This window comes from Colias eurytheme, chromosome 32, assembly GCF_061535395.1.
Source record: "Colias eurytheme isolate Ceu_HAF_F1 chromosome 32, ilColEury1 Martin Lab GWU primary, whole genome shotgun sequence".
NCBI classification, from domain to species: domain Eukaryota; kingdom Metazoa; phylum Arthropoda; class Insecta; order Lepidoptera; family Pieridae; genus Colias; species Colias eurytheme.
This window is the reverse complement of record NC_143011.1, coordinates 424,929-438,185: the sequence shown is the minus strand read 5'-3', so window position 1 is coordinate 438,185 and position 13,257 is coordinate 424,929. Positions and strand designations below refer to the sequence as shown.

The window sequence follows — 13,257 nt, the reverse complement described above, 5'->3', positions numbered from 1 at the left end:
GGTGGCGCCGGTTACTTTACGATCGGTCTGAAAATTGATTTCTGTGCTGTAATCGGCCAGATTTACAAAACTGCATACTCAGAATTTCTCTCTGACCCTCGGTTTCCATTTTCCATACATCACGAAATTCAATGGTTCTCTGAACCGGTGGCAGATAGGTCGGGGTCGCCGAAGTAAAAAATGCTTCAATACCTGGTCCGCTTCCAGGCATATAATAATTTTTTGTAAAAAGTGAAATTTTTTTTTTTCGAAAATTTTGTATGGAAATTTCCATAGTAGGGAAGGGTAATTGAATAGCAACGGCAAAAGACGGCGCCGCGGGCTGCTTGCTGCCCGCGCACCGCGTAACCTCGAAGGTCGTCAGCCTCCCGGAGTAGAAAATATTTATTAACTTTTGAACTACCGCACGAGCCAAGCGAGCGAAGCGAGCGAATCACGGCAGCGGCTGGCGTAAATATTCAAATAGGTAGCGAGGAGCGAAGCGACGAGCGAGTTAGGTTAACTTTTGAACTACCACACTAGCCAAGCGAGCGAAGCGAGCAAGTCACGTCAGCAGCCGGCGTAAATATTCAAAGAAGTAGCGAGGAGCGAAGCGACGAGCGAGTTAGGTTAACTTTTGAACTACAGCACTAGCCAAGCGAGCGAAGCGAGCAAGTCACGTCAGCGGCCGGCGTAAATATTCAAAGAAGTAGCGAGGAGCGAAGCGACGAGCGAGTTAGGTTAACTTTTGAACTACCGCACTAGCCAAGCGAGCGAAGCGAGCAAGTCACGTCAGCGGCCGGCGTAAATATTTAAAGAAGTAGCGAGGAGCGAAGCGACGAGCGAGTTAGGTTACTTTTGAACTACCGCACTAGCCAAGCGAGCGAAGCGAGCAAGTCACGTCAGCGACCGGCGTAAATATTCAAATAGGTAATTACTTCTAATATCGTACTTTTACATTCGCTGAGCGCATTTTACAGTAATATTTAAATATTTTGTCTCGCTATGCTTCAATTTTCTATGTAGATCAATCAATTTTGTTTTTTAACATAAACTTACATACACAACACAAATTATATTTATTGTACATAAAATCAATTAAGTTTAGTTTTATATAGACTAGAGTAAATTAATTTAGATCGTGTAAATTATTAATGTAGATATTTTATTCATATATTTTATTTACGTGTAAACATATGTATTTTTGATAGAATCATGGTTATATTTATTTTATTTTATTACATGCATAACGCTTTACTTAAACACGTGTCATTCATAACACACTTTACATTTTTTTTTCTTTTATAGTTAAGTATAATAGTAGTGATTAGTGTATATTGAGTAGTTAGAAAGTAGTTAGGTAACTCCGCCTGTGTTTGAGGGTGAATAGAATAAATTTTATCATATTATTTTATTCTACCTCATCGCAGCCAGTCCCAAGCCTGGATAAAGGAGGAGGTGGTAGTTTTGCATTAATACAGAAAGTTTCAGATCTCATTTGCTCAGTATGATGTGAAGCACCTCACTGCCAGTAAGAAAATTGAAAAGTGTTCCTTTTGCGGATATTTGTCATAGGTTTTTATAATACTATATCTTTTATAACCTTTTAATTTTCTTTCTAAAATTATGAAACAACTTGATATAATTTATATTTTCCAGATACATAGGACAACAATATGACTAGGTACATTCAATCACAAGTTGAGTATATTATATTTGTTGGCATAATTCCTGTTTGTGTAAAATGAAGAATTAAAAAAACATATCTTGATTAAATTTAGACAAAACTATGGATTCATAACTCACGTTTAAATTGATTGCCAGTGATAAAAAATGAGAATAATCAAATTTATTTATTTTTTTTCAGAAACGCCACAATGATTCCCAGCAGAAATAGGAAAATATAAAAGACCAGTTTCATCCATAGGAAGAAAGACACTACTTATTTTACCAATAAAAGGATTTCGAGGGCAAAATATTTTACATATAAGGTATAGAAAAAGTTTTTAATTTTGATGAAAAAATAACACCAAGTTGAATCACAAGTTAAGAAATTGGCCTAATTCCTGTTTGTAAACTGCATTTAAACATCATGATTAAATTTACATTTTAATCGATTTCGAAACAAGAGGAAGTTCTCAATTGGCTTTTCAGTGGGATAACCGATTTTGAGAATTCTTTTTTTATATTTGAAAAAAAAGCTGCCTGCATTGTGGTCCCAATTATCAAATCTTTACGATTTAGTTTTGACAAATTGAATTGAAGGTTTTAAATAAATGTGGATTTTTTTTTCAGAAATGCTGCAGATTGCTCGTACATAAGAAAGTTTCATCAGGAGGAGGAATGACACTGCTAATAAAAGGAAATGAATTCAAAATATTCTTCATATATAAAACAAGCTTTGATAGTATATATGTATATTCGTAAAAAATGGAATCACCAGTTAAGTATATTAATTATATTTTTGGCCTAATTTATGTTTATGAAACAATGAAATACATAAAGTACCTATTGATACCAAAATAGTTTCTTCAATGTGAATATGTTCTTCAATGTGTTATTACGCTTTGTTAAAGTATTTTGTATAATTAAATGCGTTGTATTTTGTTAGAAATACAAATATATATATATATATATATATATATATATATATATATATATATATATATAGAAGATAAACTATTGATATTTTGTAACTATTAGAAACCTAATAAATTAATTTATACTATTACACAAACAATGAGTTTTATAATAAACATTATTGTTAAAAACAAGGTCGAGTCTTGCAAGAATTTATATATCTATTCATAAATTAAATTTTAATCGAATCTTTACTATGGGACTATTCTTGATTTTTGATTGATACTCATACTCATGCATGTGAAAAAGGATAACAAAAATATTCATATTTTAAACAATTTCAGCCAGACGCACCAGGCGGTCAAAGCATCGTCACTAAGAAGAAACACGTGAAAGCACGAAACAGCAGACCACCAGCTTGCCCCGCGGCTTTACCCGCATTGCTATGCTCCCATGTTATTTATAATATGTATAGCCTATATTATGTTGATCCGACCTGTTCATAATATTTATTCAAAATTTGCAAGTTAATCAATGCAGTACTGTTTGCGTTTAGCTCGGGGTAGCGTATTTTCTTCGATTATTATTTTGTAGATCACGCCCCAAGTGTTAAAAAATATTCAGTATATTTTCCTACGTTTTTTTATGTATAGATTTTATTTAAGTTATTCGTTTTTTGTTATTTTGATTTTGTATAAATTTATATTTTATACCTATAGATTTTCTTTAAAAATGAAAAAAATGTATTACTTATGTACTGTCACCATTAGTTGAATAATATTATAGTCATGTTAATTAATAAAATAATTTTAGTTTCAATTATTGTTGTTTTATTCGCAATTCAAATTCAAAAATAATTATTAATATTAATATTATGAAACTTAATATAATTAATCTATGTAGATTTGATTAGATAATTGCCTACCATCTACTACACAAGATAATGTTTAGTACCTACTCTTTTTCTTATGCCATTTAATTAATGATCATGAATCATTTTTCACATGTTCGATTCAAAAACAGTGTAAGATGAAATGATGGCGATGTAGCATTACCTACATTATATTTATAAGTTATAACTTTATTTTTTTATAACGTAGGTATTAATAATAAAGGTAGGTAGGCTTCGTAACACCTAATTCCGTAGGTAGGTACCTATACTACCTTATCATATAAAAATTTTAAAATGATAGAATCAAAAAAATAGCACTGATGAATGAATAAAAGAAAACTAAACTACAGATTTTAACTACCTACCTAATTAATAGTCCTAACTATTTAAATTGTTGGCTTGCAGCTAAATCACTAAAATACCTAAGGGATTAGAAATATTGAGAAAACAACTTCAATAAAAAATCAACAAAATTCAATTTAATGTAACTAGATAAAGAAAAATAACGATATCAATTAACTATTTGTTAATTTCGAGCTTTTCCATTTTAATATCAGCTACACTCGACAGGGGGACTTATTTATATAATTCAGTTTTTTATTAGTTTATAGACAAAACAAGAGGTAACCATTTTTATTCAAGTAGGTAGGTATATGAACATATTCAATGAAATTAAAACACATTATTTAGGTATCTTATTTTGTATTGTATCTTTTAAAAACACGTTTTGCAAATTTCGAAATCATTTTTTTCATTAAATAATTTCAATCTTCTATTTTCATTAGGTATTGCTTCTGTTAAAAAAATCGCTTTCTATATCGAAAGCGTTCAAAACTGAAAGAGAAATTATTAGTGATAAGTATTTAAATTTTGTATTATAGGTACTGTATAATCTTTGATTATATAAGTATAATCAAAGTGTATAATATAATTAGAGACAAATAATTTATTGGCTGGGATCTTAGAGACTGGGCTGCTCGAAAACTGAGCATTGACTTATTCATTTTTTCTTATATTTCGCATTTTTATACTTTTAAATAAGAAAAATAGGTACATAGTATAAAATGATTTATGAATATCGATCAAATTATGAAGTACCTACATGGTGTAAGATTTTCAATTTCAATTATTTATTCTTGAATATAATATATCATAATGACAATAATATTATAGATTGATGTAACACATAAATATACATTATACAGGTATTATGTGTATGTTAATAAAATGTGTCAGTTTGCTATTTTCTTTTTAGTTGGTACAACAAAAAAAAAACACAAATTTCATCGCCAATTACATTCTGTTTTGTTGAAACATGTGACATGGGTAATGATTATAGTAGACATACAATATCGGTGTATTTTTTTTTACATCAATGATCTCTTCTTAGCGTTTTTTGTCAGTCATATACCCTATATATTTTTTATGATTATGAAACGATGAATTGCGATTAAGTACTTGTTTGTTTAATTGAGTAAGTGTTGTCTTGAACTTTTTTTTCTGACAAAATAAAAATTAGAAATTATATAGCTATAGTCCAAGAGCTGATGATAGCTAGAATAATTATAGATAAAAAAAAAACAACATCGTTTGTTAAAACTCTTAGAGCACACGGAAGCTCGCGGGCTGCTTGCAGCCCGCGCACAACGCACCAGCTAGTTATTTTATTATAATATATAAAGCTACACTACCACTGACTCACTGACTCACTGACATCGCTTTTCTCGGAAACTACGGGGAAAGTGGGGGGGATAACGACGTGATCGTGTAGAGGTGCGCCGAGTGACCAGAGGAAAAATATAGCGATCTCGATCATTTTCGAAAACCAAGTGGACCCCTGGAGGTGCGCAAAAACGGTGGTACCTGGAGGGGGGGTGTCTGAACAAAAAATGCTCGGAACTGGTGGCGATTACCAGGGGAGGTGGAAAAATGGGGATTTTCGCGAAAACAAGATGGCCGCCGTACTTTGCCAAAATCGCCGTTTATGAATCCTTACGTCTCAAATTTAGCACACGTGCTCTGTTCGAGCCGGCGAATCGATCGGTGCCCCGTTCGAGTGGCTCCGGGCCCCAGTTTCCAACTTCCATACAATGGAAAATCCAACGGCCCGCGGGAACGGTGCGAGTTGGGTGGGGGGTCCCGGAACTAAAAATGATCACCACCCTGGGACGCTACCAGGGAGCCATAGTGGGTCGCTCGATTTTGGAATTTTTCCATTTTTGGCGCAAACATAAAAACGTAAATTTAGACGAGGTGGCGCAACGGAGAAATACACCAATGATGCAATCGTACTCGCCCAGCTCCCAGGATATCCAGAAAAATACGAAATCTTAAACTTTCCCTCATCTCGCGAAGACGGTCAACGGCCCGCGCAAACGGTAGCAGCTACATCTGGGGTGCTAGAACTAAACTTGGAGTACGCCTCGAGCAATTACCACAGATAGTGAAAAAAATTCAAAATGGCGGAAAAAATGGCCGCCGCCATACAATTTCTAAAACGGCCATTGCTGGGCCGATCGCGCTGAAACTTGGCACAGGGGCTTTAATCGAGCCGCACATTAAGGTGGGATACTCATAATTGAATTTCCACCGCTGGTTTCCGAGTTTCATACAACGCGAAATTCGACGACTCTCGGAAACGGCGCGAGATAGGTGGGGGGTGTAGAACTAAAAAATGATCAGGAAGATGGGGCGCTACCAGGGCAATGGAGAAATTTCAAATTGGACGCCATTTTTTTTTTCAAAAATGGCCAATTTTTCAAAGCAAGATGGTGGCGCCGGTTACTTTACGATCGGTCTGAAAATTGACTTTTGTGCTCTTATCGGCCATATTTACAAAACTGCATACTCAGAATCTCTCTCCGACCCCTGGTTTCCATTTTCCATACATCACGAAATTCAACGGCTCTCTGAACCGGTGGCACTTAGATCGGGGTCGCCGAAGTAAAAAATGCTTCAAAACCTGGTCCGCTTCCAGGCACATAAAAATTTTTGGTAAAAAGCGAAATTTTTTTTTTCGAAAATTTTGTATGGAAATTTCCTTAGTAGTTGAATAGCAACGGCAAAAGACGGCGCCGCGGGCTGCTTGCTGCCCGCGCACCGCGCAACCTCGAAGGTCGACAGCCTCCCGGAGTAGAAAATATTTATTAACTTTCGAACTACCGCACGAGCCAAGCGAACGAAGCGAGCGAATCACGGCAGCGGCTGGCGTAAATATTCAAATAGGTAGCGAGGAGCGAAGCGACGAGCGAGTTACGTTAACTTTTGAACTACTGCACTAGCCACGCGAGCGAAGCGAGCAAGTCACGTCAGCGGCCGGCGTAAATATTCAAAGAATTAGCGAGGAGCGAAGCGACGAGCGAGATAGGTTAACATTTGAACTACTGCACTAGCCAAGCGAGCGAAGCGAGCAAGTCACCTCAGCGGCCGGCGTAAATATTCAAAGAAGTAGCGAGGAGCGAAGCGACGAGCGAGTTAGGTTAACTTTTGAACTACCGCACTAGCCAAGCGAGCGAAGCGAGCAAGTCACGTCAGCGGCCGGCGTAAATATTCAAAGAAATAGCGAGGAGCGAAGCGACGAGCCATTTAGGTTAACTTTAGAACTACCGCACTAGCCAAGCGAGCGAAGCGAGCAAGTCACGTCAGCGGCTGGCGTAAATACTCAAAGAAGTAGCGAGGAGCGAAGCGACGAGCGTGTTAAGTAAACTCTTTAACAGTTTATTATGAAAAGTCACTGCCCGCTATCGATTAGACACCTCAAAATGATGAAACAGTTTTGACTGACTGTAGCGATTCTACAGATCGCTATATTAGCAGATGTAACAAATGGACAGGAAATTCAAATGCATTTTCAAATGACTGAAGATTTCTGCCCTGGGATGAGCCGCGAGCTGCTTGCAGCTCGCGCACCACGCACCCTCGAAGGTAGACAGCCCCCCGGAATAGAAAATATTTGAATGGGAAATTTATAAGCACTTCTGATTGACTGTGGAATCGCTGTTAGCAGATATTAACAAATTGACGGAGAATTTTTATGCATTTTCAACTGACTGAAGATTTTTGCCCTGGGATGCTTCGCGGGCTGCTTGCAGCCCGCGCACCACGCACCCTCGAAGGTGGACAGTCTCCCGGAATAGAAAATATTATAATGGGGAATTTATAAGCACTTCCGATTGACTGTGGAATCGCAGTTAGCAGATAATAACAAATTGGCTGGGAATTTTAATGCATTTTCAATTGACTGAAGATTTTTGTCCCTGGGATGTACCGCGGGCTGCTTGCAGCCCGCGCACCACGCGCCCTCGAAGGTCGACAGCATTTCAGAATAGAAAATATTTGAATGGGGAATTTATAAGCACTTCCGATTGACTGTGGAATCGCAGTTAGCAGAAAATTACAAATGGACTTGGAATTCTAACACATTTTCTAATGACTGCCCTATTGCTTCAACCCAGGGGCAAAAGGGGCTCGCGGGCTGCTTGCAGCCCGCGCACAACGCACCAGCTAGTTATAATATATAAAGCTACACTACCACTGACTCACTGACTGACTGACATCGGTTTTCTCGGAAACTACGCGGAAAGTGGGGGGGATAATGACGTGATCGTGTAGAGGTGCGCCGAGTGACCAGAGGAAAAATATAGCGATCTCGATCACCTTCGAAAACCGAGTGGACCCCTGGAGGTGCGCAAAAACGGTGATACCTGGAGGGGGGGTGTCTGAACAAAAAATGCTCGGAACTGGTGGCGATTACCAGGGGTGGTGGAAAAATGGCGATTTTCGCGAAAACAAGATGGCCGCCGTACTTTGCCAAAATCGCCGTTTATGAATCCTTACGTCTCAAATTTGGCACACGTGCTCTGTTCGAGCCGGCGAATCGATCGGTGCCCCGTTCGAGTGGCTCCGGGCTCCCGTTTCCGACTTTCATACATTGGAAAATCCAACGGCCCGCGGAAACGGTGCGAGTTGGGTGGGGGGTGTCGGAACTAAAAATGATCACCACCTTGGGACGCTACCAGGGAGCCATAGTGGGTCGCTCGATTTTGGAATTTTTCCATTTTTGGCGCAAACATAAAAACGTAAATTTAGACGAGGTGGCGCAACGGAGAAACACACCAATGATGTATTCATACTCGCCCAGCTCCCAGGATATCCAGAAAAATCCGAAATTTTGAACTTTCTCACAGCCCGCGGAGACGGTCAACGGCCCGCGCAAACGGTAGCAGATACATCTAGGGTGCTCAAACTAAACTTGTAGTAGACCTCGAGCAATTACCACAGATAGTGAAAAAAATTCAAAATGGCGTAAAAAATGGCCGCCGCCATACAAATGCTAAAACGGCCATCGCTGGTCCCATCACGCTGAAACTTGGCACAGGGGCTTTAATCGAGCCTCACATTACGTTGGAATACTCATCATCGAGTTTCCATCGCTGGTTTCCGAGTTTCATACAACGCGAAATTCGACGGCTCTCCGAAACGGCGCCAGATAGGTGGGGGGTGTAGAACTAAAAAATGATCAGAAACATGGGGCGCTACCAGGGCAATGGAGAAATTAAAAATTGGACGCCATTTTTTTTTTCAAAAATGGCCAATTTTTCAAAGCAAGATGGTGGCGCCGGTTACTTTACGATCGGTCTGAAAATTGACTTCTATGCTCTAATCGGCCAGATTTACAAAACTGCATACTCAGAATTTCTCTCCGACCCTCGGTTTCCATTTTCCATACATCACGAAATTCAACGGCTCTCTGAACCGGTGGCAGGTAGGTCGGGGTCGCCGAAGTAAAAAATGCTTCAAAACCAGGTCCGCTTCCAGGGATATAAGAAGTTTTGGTAAAACGCGAAATTTTTTTTTTTCGAAAATTTTGTATGGAAATTTCCATAGTTGGAAGGGTGATTGAATAGCAACGGCAAGACGGCGCCGCGGGCTGCTTGCTGCCCGCGCACCGCGCAGCCTCGAAGGTGAACAGCCTCCCGAAGTAGAAAATATTTGAATAAGTAATTTATAAGCAGTTTCAACTGACTGGGGAATCGCTGTTAGCAGATACTTAATAACAAATGGATAGGGAATTGTAATGCATTTTCAAATGACTGAAGATTACTGACCTGGGACGCGCCGCGGGCTGCTTGCTGCCCGCGCACCACGCAACTTCGGTGGAAGATGGCCTCCCGGAGTAGAAAAAAAACTTGAATAGGGAATTTATAAGCATTTCGGACTGACTGTGGAATCGCTTTTAGCAGATAGTAATAAAATATTGACAGGAAATTCTAATGCATTTTCAAATGACTGAAGATTTGTAGATAGGTATTTATCTGTCTTTAATCTTCACGTTTATATGGGACCATACTTCATAAGCTTTTATTATATGAATTTTAAAATAAAATTGGAGAAAAAGACGCCAATATGTAGTTAGATATATACAAAGGCTATTCAAATTCAATACGATACAGACACAATTCCAAATTTTGAACCAATTCGACCTTGGGAAGTTATAAACCGACTTCCTAAAAAAATTAGCCAATTAGGTAATTTCTTAGTTAATTTTTGATGATGATGATATCAATATATAGACCTGCCTACCTAAATTGTTACTTACATCAAAAGTTTTAATGAAACTTGAAAACACTTGAATGTGATTTGTGAATTATAGGTATATAATATATTTTTTTTTGTACTAGCTTTCCGCGCGCTAGCGGCTTTGCCAGCGTTGTTGAAGAATCCGCATAGTTGTGAATAATAATATAATAATATAGGTAACGAACCGAGATGAGTAATTTCTATTAAAGTGAAGTCCCGTGTCCCCAAGTGGGGTAATGGGCAGATGCATTATGCATACATCTGTTTCACTGATCGATTTTCTTTGGGACAAGTAGGTGATCAGCCTTCTGTGTCCTGCCAGACCGAGACATTTTTTTTTCTTCGTCTCCACCGGGAATCGAACCCAGGACCCCTCGGTTCTACGCTCACGCGTCAATTGTTGAAGAATCCGCATAGTTGTGAATAATAATATAATAATATAGGTAACGAACCGAGATGAGTAATTTCTATTGATGTTATTAAAACAAATTGTAAAAAATCGAGGTTAAACAACCATATTTTTATACAGATTCTCTACGGACGGTTCTCACACAACACTAAGGTTTCCGTATAAGTATGAAACTTCAATATAAGACCTTGCCAAGATGGCTAATCTACGGTTTTTTATTATTTTTGTTGTTGAAGCGACATCGACATCATGATCTCTGATGGTATCAAGTATATAAGATCATATAAGATCTGTAGGTATCAAGGTTCATGAGATACAGCCTGGTGGCAGATAGACAAACAGACAGCCAGTCAGTAATTATTAGGGTCCCCTTTTTACCCTTTGGGTACCTACAGATTCTTAAGAATAGAACATTTTTATTTTTAATTATAAATTTTTAAATCATTAATATTCAAGATCTGTAGAATAAGTGTGGAACCTATACTATCACATTAAACAATAAACATGTATAGTAACAAGTATTTATCTATTAATAATTATATAAACTGATTTTTAGGGTTCCGTAGCCAAAATGGCAAAAACGGAACCCTTATAGTTTCGTCATGTCCGTCTGTCCGTCTGTCCGTCTGTCCGTCTGTCACAGCCGATTTACTCGGAAACTATAAGTACTACAGTGATGAAATTTGATGGGAATATGTGTTGTATGAACCGCTACAAAAATATGACACTAAATAGTAAAAAAAAGAATTGGGGGTGGGGCCCCCCATACATGTAACTGAGGGATGAAATTTTTTTTTTCGATGTACATACCCGTGTGGGGTATCAATGGAAAGGTCTTTTAAAATGATATAAAGTTTTCTAAAAAACATTTTTCTTAAAGTGAACGGTTTTTGAGATATCAGCTCTCAAAGTCGTAAAAAGTATGTCCCCCCCCCTCTATTTTTATAACTACGGGGTATAAAATTCTAAAAAAAATAGAGGTGATGCATGCTAATTAACTCTTTCAACGATTTTTGGTTTGATCAAAGTATCTCTTATAGTTTTTGAGATAGGTTGATTTAACTGTAATTTATTATATTTGCTGCTACGGAACCCTTTGTGCGCGAGCCCGACTCGCACTTGGCCGGTTTTTGTTTTATTTCATTTAGCTTTCACCAATGCAAATGTTGTGATAAAAATTAAGTGTGAATAAAATGTACCTACCCACCCTCTTCAAATATTTATATGATTTCAAATCAAATTGGAATAATAAAAATTCATAATCAACAAGCATTCAATAAGAATTTTATAAATCAATACAGTTTACTTTAACATACATGCTATATGCAAAGTTATCTAACATTAAAATAAAGGTATTTTAAAAAATTATATAAAAGCAATTTAAATTATTTTTTTCTACTTTATGAATATTATTACTGAGAGACACTAGATTAATAAGAAAATGAAACACATTAAAAAGTTTTCATTATAATATATTTACACTGAAAACATAATATCCAAACCGATAACTAGATTTATTTAATTTAATTATAAACATGACTTGGTGTAGGTATAGGTATTAGGTACTATGTTTAAATTAATATTTTAATGATACAGTAACTTTTATTTCATATTTTCGTCAAGACTTCTGCAGGGATCCCGAGTTACATTGTTCTTGAAAGATATTTTTTGGATAGATATATTAAATTTATGATGTTTGGTGAATTAAAATTGATAAAGACTAAAGAGTATGGCCAAATTAATATACTCGGTTCCTTTTTTCTTATAGCAAACAATGTTGTTTAAAATGTAGACGGCTTTCACTTATTAGGTATATTCTGTATATTATAGTAAGAAGTATAAAATGTACAGTAGCAATAGCTATCAAGTTTTCAGAGATATCATGGTTATTCAAATTGAAGTTTATACACTTTATTACTATTTTTCATCTATAATACAATACCATCGATGGGTCAATATAATAATAATGAGTTATTCAATATTAATAATACATAACTTTCAGGAATCTTAGACAGACACCTCAAATAAATGAAATTCGGGATCACGTTTCAAAAATTTAGCCAATATTTGAATAAGTAATTTATAAGCAGTTTCGACTGACTGTAGAATCGCTGTTAGCAGATGTAACAAATGGACAGGAAACTCGAATGCATTTTCAAATGACTGAAGATTTCTGCCCTGGGATGAGCCGCGAGCGCACCACGCACCCTCGAAGGTGGACAGCCTCCCGGAATAGAAAATATTTGAATAGGAAATATTTGATAGCACTTCCTATTGACTGTGGAATCGCTGTTAGCAGATAATAACAAATTGACGGGGAATTTTAATGCATTTTCAAATGACTGAAGATTTCTGCCCTGGGATGCTTCCGCACCACGCTCCCTCGAAGGTGGACAGCCCCCCCAGAGTAGAAAATATTTGAATGGGGAATTTATAAGCACTTCCGATTGACTGTGGAATCGCAGTTAGCAGAAAATTACAAATGGACTTGGAATTCTAACACATTTTCAAATGACTGCCCTATTGCTTCAACCCAGGGGCAAAAGGGGCTCGCGGGCTGCTTGCAGCCCGCGCACAACGCACCAGCTAGTTATAATATATAAAGCTACACTACCACTGACTGACTCACTGACTGACATCGGTTTTCTCGGAAACTACGTGGAAAGTGGGGGGGATTTTGACGTGATCGTGTAGAGGTGCGCCGAGTGACCAGAGGAAAAATATAGCGATCTCGATCATCTTCGAAAACCGAGTGGACCCCTGGAGGTGCGCAAAAACGGTGATACCTGGAGGGGGGGTGTCTGAACAAAAAATGCTC

At 37.4% G+C, this 13,257-nt stretch overlaps 1 long non-coding RNA gene across 3 annotated transcripts; it reads left to right on the top strand.

Moving 5' to 3' along the window:
• Positions 1-1,322: 1,322 nt before the first annotated feature.
• LOC149895091 (uncharacterized) lies at positions 1,323-3,378 on the top strand. Of its 3 annotated transcripts, XR_016458547.1 has the most exons (4): positions 1,323-1,554; positions 1,639-1,970; positions 2,275-2,421; positions 2,904-3,378. It is a non-coding gene; the product is annotated as an uncharacterized LOC149895091 (long non-coding RNA). The 3 variants fall into 3 exon arrangements; XR_016458548.1 differs by lacking the exon at positions 1,323-1,554 and having other exon boundaries at positions 1,561-1,970; positions 2,908-3,378; XR_016458546.1 differs by lacking the exon at positions 1,323-1,554 and having other exon boundaries at positions 1,561-1,970.
• Positions 3,379-13,257: the final 9,879 nt, after the last annotated feature.